We start from the raw sequence: 11,746 nt of genomic DNA, 5'->3' as shown, positions 1-11,746 counted from the left end.
AGAACAAGAAAAATGTTTTCGGTTTTTTATGTATTCTCTCAACTGTTTACTTTTTCTAAAAGAAACAAATATGATCAGAGTCATAGTGAATATAGTTGGAAAAAAAGGAAAGTATGTTGATAACAAATTTCAACCCAAAATGGGTATTTATGATGTATATAAAAACAAACTTAAATAAAGGACTTATGTTATTGAATATTAATGAACGAGGTGTACTTTCCGGTAGTCTTGAATTTCATTGTGTTTGAACGGTAGAACAGAAATACTAGCAATTCATATTTGTATGCGACGTTAGCAACTGATTCGTCCTTTGATTTTTCATTCCCTTGCGGGCGTAATATGTTCTCCTTGGACTCCGTCCGTACATCTTGCTGTCCTTTCCTCCTTCCCTCTTTCCGTATGTTTTACTTTCTTATAGCCGTTTGTACGATATATTCAGATTTTGTAGTCACATATTATAACAAATTCATGCATATGTAGAATTTTGAAACCAGCCAGTTTTAGGTGTTGTAACATGTATGATTTAACATTGTCGTTCTTTGGGCCTCCATTTTCTTGCACGAGTCTGCAGGTAGTCAGTAGAACCGTACCATTTTTTTTTTAATTTTTCTTTTTAAAATATATGTACATATTCTTTTTTAGCCATGTAGTTGTCTGTTTATTTTCGATCTACCCTCTGGTACCTTTCGCCCCTATTATAGTTTATAAACTAAGAGAACTCATTTTATCATGTGGTTTAATAGTTATGCAAAGTGTGAGCAGTCCTACAAATAAATGCCAGTGTCAATAGATTTTTAAACAAAATATGCATTGGTCCTTAAACTATTCATCTTAAACAAGTCTAAAACTAATCTATATGTCAGAATCAACTTACCTCAGAATAATGAAAGTAAATTTTTATTTACCACATTGTGTACTAGAGCTGTAAACTTTCAATTTCTTATCTTAAAAGTAACTGTTAAAATATTTGTTATTTTTATCTTTATTTTTGTAGTATAACATCTGTTATTGATTAAATAACAAGCTAATATATATATATAATCAATCGACATCAAAAGATCGTATTATCAATTGTTATGTGTCGTCTACCAGTATATGTATATTTTCATGCTACCACGGGCGTAAAGTGTTATTCTTGAAATCCGTCCTTACATCTTTCTGTTCTCACCTCCTTCCCTTCTTCCGTATGTCACATTTGAGCTGAAACAAAGTATAAATATTCGTAAGCTTGACAAGACATATGTATTACCAACTCTTTCTTTACTAAAAGTTTTGACTGCATAACCTGTCGTACTTTTCATTTCCTTCGTGTAGTAAATATCTTTTATTGCAAGCATGAAAAGTAGTAATTATATACAAAATGCAGGTTACTGCCTTATCACCAGAAACTTTAATTACCCGCTTTATTATTCGATTGTGATACAGATGTATAAATTACCCCTGTGATGTCTAGCTTAAGATAAATCATTATCGTACCTCCTTTACATTTTTTTGGAATGTCACTGGTTAAAAGCGACCACGTGGGGACCGTGTATATTTTATATAATAAGCGAGGTTTTCTCCTAATGCACGATTATGGTTTTCAACATTGCCATATAAGAGGGAGGTTTTGCTAGCCATAAAACATAACAACCCACCATATTTTTTTCTTTCTTGAAATGTCCTGTACCAAGTCAGGAATCTGGCAGTCGTTATTAAATTGTCCATTTCAATGTATGTTGGTGCTTTTTGTTGCACTTTAGTGTTTCTGTTATTCCGTTGTTTTCCTCTTTTACATGTAGTTGATGTGTTTCCCTCGGTTTTTAGTTTGTACAACATTTTATGCTAAAGATAACATTTACTCTTATCAGGTGACGTTTACTCAGATCTAAACACAAAGCATTGACAGTGTAAGCGACTCGTTTTTCTAAACTTTAGATCGTTGCTAAAGACCGATTTTTGGGAGTACGATATAAAACATTCAGAAACAATCAAGAATTTCTTTGTATGACGTTATATCAAGTGACCTGACAAACATTGAATGTCGTGTGAAGAACAATTTAAACTGTTGTAAACCATATAATTCATACGATTAGTAATAACGTCTATGAAATTTTTCCATAGTGCACTTTAACGAGCATTTGTTTTTAAACCCTTTAATAGCTGTACTTAGTGTATGCTATGTTCTTTAATTTGATAGACACTCATTGAAACTCTAAATATTGTTAGTTAAGGTGAAAAATCAATGACAAATCTGGGTTGAGGGTTTGAAGCCGTCTATTTTTGGTATTTTTATGTTATTTTTATGACAGTTAATGAAAATTTCACTTAACTTTTAACATAATTAATTATGTGCAATCCTGCGTACAAAGTTATAAGTAAGACATCTCTGATGAGTTTCAAACTTTGCTCATTGTTGAAGACCGTACGGTGACCTATAGTTGTTAATTTCTGTGTCATTTTGGTCTTTTGTGGAAAGTTGTCTCATTGCCAATCATAACACATCTTTTTTTTATAGTAATAGATGGCCAGTATTCCGATTAGTTTTCATTTTGATTTCTTACTGTTCCAATCGTCTTTTCACTCATAAGAAACGTTATTCATCCAAGATCATTTGAATGACACAAAAAGCATCTTGCAACGTTTTTAAAGTTCACTTTCAGATATATTGATATCTTGTCACTCAACAAACCACATTATTAAATAACTTGAAATCAAGAACCTAAGAAGTATGTTTCATATCTTGATCTTCTCCTAAACACTGAATAGATTGACGACTTTAAACTTGAATAAATTACAAGCTAAACTTACTTATTCATAATTGATAATTTATAACTTAGAATTTGGCAACAGCAACACAATTTTAGATCTATCGTATGGCGTAAAAACATATTTCAATAAATACCTTCAAACTTTATTTATTTATTGTTGTTTGCACATTTACATGGTCTCTAGACAAAAACTGCTTCAACCAGATATGTGAGAAGAACGATTGCTTCCAACACCAAATGTTTCAACTCACTAGCGACATGCTTTCGTATTCATAGACGAAATGCAACTTGATAAGTAACACATCTTTATGCAACGGTATACCAAATCAGTAGCTAGAATTATTTCACCAGCATCTAGGTATCAGATGTTGTTTTTTGTATATGTTTGGACAGCTCATTTAATCTTTATTCAGTACGCAGTGTCCCCTCGTGTCTAGTAAATATAAATGGCAATATCGTCGAATTTCGAGATCTTTAAACTGGGGCCACATGTGGAGAAGGATGTGCTTATCCTTATGTAGCACATGAGACAACCCCGAGTTTTTGGTGGGGTTCGTGATGCTTAGTCATTATTTTTCTATGTTGTGTTTTTGGTTCTATTGTTTGTTTGTTTGTCTTTTTTTCTTTTTTGGCAATGACGTTGTCAGTTTATTTTTGATTAATAAGTTTGAACGTCCCTTTGGTATCTTTCGCCCCTCTTTGACAAATGAAGAGAACAGTTATATGGAGTATATATCTCTCGATGATACGATATTCCAGGGCTATTATTTCCTATTATGATTTCCTTGATACAGGGTAACTGCTAACAAGAAAACTATCAACCTAAGAGTTCAAAATGGTGACGTTGAAATCATCCCTTTGTAAGTCTTGAGGACGCCTTCACGTGTTCAAATCAAAAGAAGTTATGGAATATTCGTTTTAAATATAATAGCAGATATCTTCCTAATGTCGTAGTTATAATCCTGTCCATTTTTCCAGAAAGGGTCTTAACAAATAAGACTTATTACCGGAATTGTTTTAATCCGATAACACAACGCGTACGGGTGCAACATGTCGAGCAGTTTTTGGTGGAGTTCGTGTTGCTTAGTCTTTAGTTTTCTATGTTGTGTCTCGTGTACTATTATTTGACTGATTGTCTTTTTTTTTCGCCATGGCGTTGTCTGTTTGTTTTCAATCTATGAGTTTTTTGTCCCTCCGGTATCTTTCGTCCCTCTTTTCTGCTTTCTTCGGAACACCTGAGAACGATTCCAGTTTTGTGGAGTTCGCGTTGCTCAGACTTAAGATTTCTATGTTTTGTTTTGTGTATTGATTGTTCGTTTGTCGTTTTTGTTATTAGTCATGACGTTGTCATCTTTTTTACTTATGAATTTGAATGTCCCTTTCATATATTTCTCCCCTCTTTTAAAGAGGCATTAGCTGTCAAATTTATCTTAACCAGTTTAACTCAAATTCTCGTATTTGATTTATAAAAATATCCAAATTTCAAAAAGTCTAAAATAAACGATGTACGATGCATGCACTCGATCATGTTTTTAGTTCAGACAAGTGAATTATTTATTAGAAATGATTCTTCGCTTATTGAGATAAACTTTAAACCTACTAACTGCAATAAGCAAATAATGATTTCAATTTCAGTGATGATTGAACAAACAAAAAAATCATATTTTAAATTTGTTATGATGACTGAATGAATATTTGCGAAAGCATAAATTACATGCTATGGCAATACATAAACAAGTATATACAATGTGACAAAACAACAGATAGCAGAGAACAATACATGTTATAATAAAGGTACAATCAATTCACAATGCGCGATCTAATTTTCCATGCATGTTTCAGATAGTTACACATTTTAATTATGATTGATTTAGATTTTACTTGAGCAAAAGAAAAAGTTTAAATTATTATCTCTTTGCTAATATCACTTTAAAACATACTAATAGAAGCAGACTCTGTGCTCGAGTTGTTTAAATAGTTCAACTACTTTACTCACTAGCCAGTCAACACTGAGGTTGTGACTTCGAACCCCGCTTGTGAAGATGCACTAAACTCCAATCTTAATTGATTGGGATTTTTAGTTTTCCTACCGAAGGTTGATGGTTTTCTTCGGGGACCCAACGAAAACTGACCGTAAAGATACAGCATATGGTTGAAATTGGCGGACACCAATCAACCCGTCTATTGCATCAAATGTTGTTTTATTTTACTTGCTTTGCCGAACATGATTATTTTTTTAGCTCACCCTAAAGTGTCAATCAAAATATGTGCGTCTCTGTTAGTTTATTAAGTTTCATTGTGCTTAATCTAAACCACTTTACGTCCAGTTACACATATTAAGTTATTTTGAACACATATCGTTCGTATATGTAAATTAATTAAAGTTTTTTTACACTTAACAGCTGAAAAATTGGAAGACATTTTCTCAGTTTCAACATTTTTACCTTTTTTTTCATATTTGTTTGTGTTTATAGTGATTAAGATTATAAACAATGCTGACTGGTGTACCCTTATTTTTTACATTGTTATCTATAAGTTGTATATTTTTTCCACATATTGTTGTCAATATAATGGAACTTTTTGCGAATGTCATACTAGTGAGAGATTAAGCTCGCTATAAAACCAGATTAAATCCTGCATTTTCTACATATGGAAAAAAAACTGTTTCGAGTCTGGAATATGACAGTTGCTTTCAATTCGTTTGATGTGTTTGAAATTTCGATTTTGCCATTTGATAAGGGACTATCCGACTTGAATTGTATTTTTTTTTTAGTTTTCAAATTTTGCCATTGTTCCCATCATTTATTACTTAGATAGTAAGTAGTATTAATCATGTAAATAATCAAATAAAAAATGAAAATACTACCTTCCTAAAGTTCTCCTTTAAATCGATAGTTTTATTTATGCTGTGCCCTTCCCTGATGATGAGAACATTGTATTTTTTCCGTATTGATTTATTTTTGTGAGGATATATCATTGTTTAATTTGGTCCTTAAACTATCATTAAGTGTAACCATAAATTACGAGATAAACTGTTCTTATTCCCCAGTAGTTTGTATTAATCAACACGTTAAATGCGAGAGGAGTGTGACTGGGACATATTAAACAGATAGCGGAAGATATTTATTATGGCTTGGCTCTTAACTTGATTAAGTAGAATGAACTAATATTTTTACGATAAATGAGATGTGTGTGTCTTAATTCAGAACCCAAAATCAAGTTGTTTATGAGGGAAATCCTTCAAAGTTGAGAGCACTGAAAAATAAAATGAACTTGCATTTATAAAACGCAGACAGAAATTCGTTTTCCTACGCTCCATACAATTTGAAATTCTGACAAAGCCTAACATGAATTGAATTACATGAAAAAAAATCAATTTATTTGTTACGCACATGGAACATCAGTTTTGAGAGGTTATAAAATTTACAAGAAAAATGTTAGTGATCATGTTATAAAGACCATTACTGGTATTATATTGTTTGATATTTGTGTTTTTATGATCTTTTGTACAGTTATAACAAGGCTAAGAGCATTCCTATAATTAATGTATATCTATCAATGCATTTCCGACAGACCACTAATCGTGATTTGAAAAGGTTTTATTTAAAGAATATAATGTGTAACCCTGCAATATAGTGCCTTTCACGGGAGTCATAAGCTTGTTAGTGAATATCATATCACCTTTCTTGATGTTTTGTACATAAATTTTTTTCGTTTGTCAGTTATCATAGTGTTGCATTTGACGGATTTTTGTCGGATTTTAACAATAGAAATACTTATCTAATTTTTATGCAAAAATCAATACTGCAAGCATAAACTTCAAAAAATATTCCTAAACGGAATGGTACATCTTAACTATTTACCCCAAATGAAGCCACATTTTTAAAACAAAATGCTTGCCTTTCCAGAACATTTTTGTTCACCATTGTTTGTCGATATAATATTTATCGGGTAAATGTTATATTTTTAACGATCGTCATTATCTTTATGTGTATTGTTTTTCCTTTAGCATTTTGTCAATTTTTAATTTGGCTGAAATTCCCATGCTATTTTTTTCTACTGGTATCAATTCTATCAATTTTTAGAACTACTGCTTAATGCAAGCTTTATGATTCTCTGAAGAAAACACAACGTGTTTTAATTTTAAAATGACATTCATGCAATATAAAGTTATATGATTGAAAACAATCATTAAAATTGTACTTTTTTAATACAACACAATGAAAAAATGTAATCGTGTCATTTAACAATATTTTCAGATAAATCATTATTTTTTTTCAGCTTGAATAATTAATTTAAAAAGTGCCAATAATAATAATTATTCACAGTAAATGGGATCTCGTTTGCATGTCGTAACCAATACATTCATTTCCATTACTTAATTAAAAGTGGTTGACGATCAGTTGTGCAGGACAATATATATTACAGATGCAATATTCTAATGCAATTATTTTGTAACAATGGTTCTGATTGGATGACAGTAAGCGTAAAATTTTCTATCTCCTTGTCTGTTACTAAGGAAGCCGACATTTTGAATTGCTGAATATATTGACATGTAATTTCTACAATAATGAGCCAAAAAACTCACATGTTGCATCTTTTTATCAAATTTTATTACATTCTGAAGCGGCACAGAAGCCAGAAAACGTCCGGTGTTTATGTTTGACGCCGGAAGCATATCTATGACGTCACTTAGTGTAGGGACCAAAGAAGATAACATTTTTTCGCGGACTTTTCTTTAATGAAGATTTTACACTGAAATCATGATTGAAATTTAACAATGAAATTGTTTTACATTAGAATAGAGATAACTGTATTGTATTTGAAGCTTTGCGGACGTCCATCGGTAGTTTTACTGTCGCAAATACCCGTCTACCTGTCTCCGCTCCCGTCGCCATGTAAACTAAATTTGCGACAGTAAAACTACCGATGGACGTCCTTAAAGCTTCAAATAAAATACAGTTATCTCTTAATTCTAAGTTGTTGAGTGTATCATTTTAAAAACTAAATACTATCATTGTACATTTGGATTAGTTATATTCAGGTCTCACACTGGATTTCAGTCGAAAAGATTTAGAAGCTTATATAGAATTAGTATTATATAAATGTTATTTAATCTTGACACAAACCATCTCATTCAGATCAGGGAATGTATATATCATTTCCCTAATAAACGTAACGGTGGTTTATATCGATGCCTATATTATATTGTACTATATCATGATTAGGCCGATAAATCTTATTTATGGTCTTTCACATGGCAAGAAAATATTGTAAGTCTTGTATTATTTTAATTTTAGTTTCTTGTGTACAATTTGGAAATTAGTATGGCGTTCATTATCACTGGACTAGTATATATTTGTTTAGGGGCCAGCTGAAGGACGCCTCCGGGTGCGGGAATTTCTCGCTACATTGAAGACCTGTTGGTGACCCTCTGCTGTTGTTTTTTATTTGGTCGGGTTGTTGTCTCTTTGACACATTCCCCATTTCCATTCTCAATTTTTTATATATATATATATATAGAGAGAGAGAGAGAGAGAGAGAGAGAGAGAGAGAGAGAGAGAGAGAGAGAGAGAGATCATTGTACAACCTTCAACAATAAACAGGATTGAAACCGTATATTTAACTTTAAATAAGATCCCAATAAGATGTAAGTATATGATGTATTACTTAATTATGTTTGCATCTGATATAGGTTAGGCCTTTACATTACCCATTGAATATACGTAAAGTTATAGATCATAACTAAAGGAGACAGTCAATGAAACAGCTACTAAATATACAACAAATGACATATAAAATTCAACAAACATGATCAATTAAATGTAATTTTTTCATATTGATAACACTGTTCCATCTGTCCATATTTTAAAAGTCTTAAAAATTGCGACGGGGTTAGACATGTTTTTTGAGATTTGTCTTCTAAACATATATGTTTTATCATTATTTATCAATATCATTATTCTTTCTACTTGAAACCTATGATATTTTTACCCGCATTCGAGGCAAACACACAGCACAAGTGTTTACCTTACATACAGTGAAACATTGCACTAAATGATCTTATAAAACCTTGAATACGTCTTGCACCTCATTACAACAAGTTTGTATTTTATTTAAATTGCTTTTAGAACACTGAAAATCATCAATACTGTTTAAATTTTAACGCTACTGTGTTTTTTTACTATCAAAGAGAGAAAAATATGCATTCGTAACCTAATCTGAAAAATATTCCCGTATGATTGCTTAACGACCAATTCCAATATTATGTTATCGATGACACTAATCTTTATATATAGTACAGTCATTCTTGTTATATTTCTTTAATGTAAAAAGAAAAAAACTCGTTATCAAATTTGTGCGTAGGTAAGGAAAAGCTTTAGATTTGCCCTCCTCTACTGCTGCAACTTAATTGCACCTTTGTGCTATTAAAGAAATTAAGCATGATTTTTCATTTTTAGTCAAAATTTCATAATTTTCTATTAAGATATACAGTTTTTACAAATGTAGTTCGAAGGTTTTCATGTGAATACAATGTATGCTGTTCTTATCGAGATCCGATTCATATTGAAAACCATACTACGATTATACTAAAGCATCGATGTCGTTTTCTTATTAATTTATTTCGCTTTTATTTTATTTAGTGTTTATTCTTAATTATTTGTATTTGCTTGCATTTATTTTCTACTCAACCTTGGAAAGATTTTGAGCTTTTGCTTGTAGGTTGTGGTCAGGATAATACATTTAAGCAAAAAGAAAGTTATATTCTACATTTGGTACCGGAAAGTCGGTGTTTTATTGTTAATTTTGCATCGTGATTCGGTATGACTGACTTCTATTTTGATATGAAAATAAAGGGACGTAGTTTCATTCAAATAAAACAAATTTCCATCAAAAACTCAAATAATTTAACAAATAAAGTTTACATGTACATTACTGTCTACACCAACAACAACAAAAAGCGATAGAAGGCCACGAATAACAGAACGTGAAACGTGAAACAGTACAACGAAAGAAATATACTGATTTATTTAAATCAGTAGGACAACCGGATGTGCCTTTTCGGCCAAAATGTGATTCGGCGGCGCTCAGTAGTCCTACGCCGAAAATTGGACTATTTTGCGTCGGCCGACGTCAACTGAAAAATGGCGCGCTTTTGTATTTTTTTTTAAATTCGTTTGCGGCAAAGTGTGGACGATAAATACTGTCGATTTTAAGCATGACTGCATGAGAAAAATATATGAGTTTACATATTATTTTTATTTTTGATCATTGAAAGATAAGGAAATCTTATTTGTTTTACATCTGAACATAGAATTTCGGATTTTGATTTTCTGCACTGTAGGATTAAATGGCTCTATCAAAAATGGGAACAAAAAAATACCTATCCTTTGATTTGCTAAAAATTTTTACATCCTATTCTCGCGAGTTTTTGGCATCGAAATTCGTAAAGAATAGGGGTGTCCAAGCCAGGGCAAAAATTTGTTCCCATTTTAAAGTAGGGGTCTCAATCTTTTACAGGTTTTTCCTTGCATAGTCAGTAGATTTGAAAATTGGAAGAGTTTCTGTTTTTAAAGTAAATATTCATTCAAATGTTATGAAAAGGTGAATCATTAGGTATGAAACCCCTGTAAATATAACAATATATGTCAATGGATTGTAAAATTATAGATTTTTTTCGAAATTGAAGAAGGCCCCATTTTCGTCTATTTTTCCGTTACGTCTATTGATATGCTAAAGATATGAGGCGTTTCTAAAAAATCTCCGCCTCAATTTTTTTTATACTTTCATCTGCTAATCTTTGGTACAAAATGTATGTGTTATGAAAAAATTAGGCACTTCTGTCCAGTAGAAATGGAGAACGGTCATCTTTATTTTGTATGTCCCCACTATGGGGGCGTGGTCCTCCCATAACTTGGTTTCTGAAGTACACGATAGTAATTCATCTCTCGAAAATAATTATCCAATAAAAATAGTTGAAACATAACAAATATATGTTAAGACATCAATAAATTTTACCTGCTTGTGATTTTTTAAGCAGAATTGCCGGAATCGACCTCAACCGAAGTTGTATCAGTACATAGATCAACGTTGTTAATTTCCGGTGCCGAAAATGCCAACGTAAAATGTTATTAAAAGTTGGATTCTTTTCTTTTTTGTAGCAATTTTGTTAATCTTAATTCCAAGGAAGTCATGCAATATGTTGAATCCATACCAACGTTATACCATACTTGGTACACTAGGGTGTTAGGCCTACACCATCATGGGACCCCAACAGACCGCTTTCGAGTTCATCCGTCACCGGCAAAAACTCGTCAATTATGCGCGCCTTTATGACGTCATTTACCAGATAGAGGGGATCGCCTGTATCCCTGCACTATTTACGTTCATCAAACGTCTTAGTGATCGTCGTTGTGCAGGATAAACTAGAAAAAATGGTTGTTCTGTACGTACTTAATGACAATTCCCTAATGACAGCAGTGCTGATTGTCAATTTTGAGAATTTAATTTGCTGAATAAGTCGTACAATATAGAATTATAGTTTTCCAACCACTCGCTCAACATTGAAACGGAAGTAACGACGCCCCTAAACGCACAAATGACGTTCACTAAAACCAGAGTTTTTGACGGAAATGCATCGAACTCGAAAGTTGTCTACTCAGGCAACTGAACTTATAAAAAACAGATTCATTCCGTGAATATTGTTACCTGCCGCTTAGTTTTTAATGAACATCTTATCTGATTAGGACATAGAAAAGCTATTGATATTCCTTTCGTTAATATAATGCTAATCTTGTGTGTTTTGTTTTGTTTCTTATTTTTAAAAGGGGGAGGGGGCGTTGGCAGGGGCATGCTCTTTTAATTTTGTCATTTGAAGGCATGTGTCATATTTAGGGCTCATGGTTCGCAATCTCTGGTTACAGTGGAGGTTCAAACTCGTCATGACTTTAAAAACTTATTATAAATTCAACTGGCAGTTTCTTCGGGCATTGACA

The sequence above is a fragment of the Mytilus galloprovincialis genome, chromosome 14 (genome assembly GCF_965363235.1).
Source record: "Mytilus galloprovincialis chromosome 14, xbMytGall1.hap1.1, whole genome shotgun sequence".
NCBI lineage: Eukaryota > Metazoa > Mollusca > Bivalvia > Mytilida > Mytilidae > Mytilus > Mytilus galloprovincialis.
The sequence above is the reverse complement of the archived record's forward strand: the minus strand, read 5'-3'. Positions refer to the sequence as shown.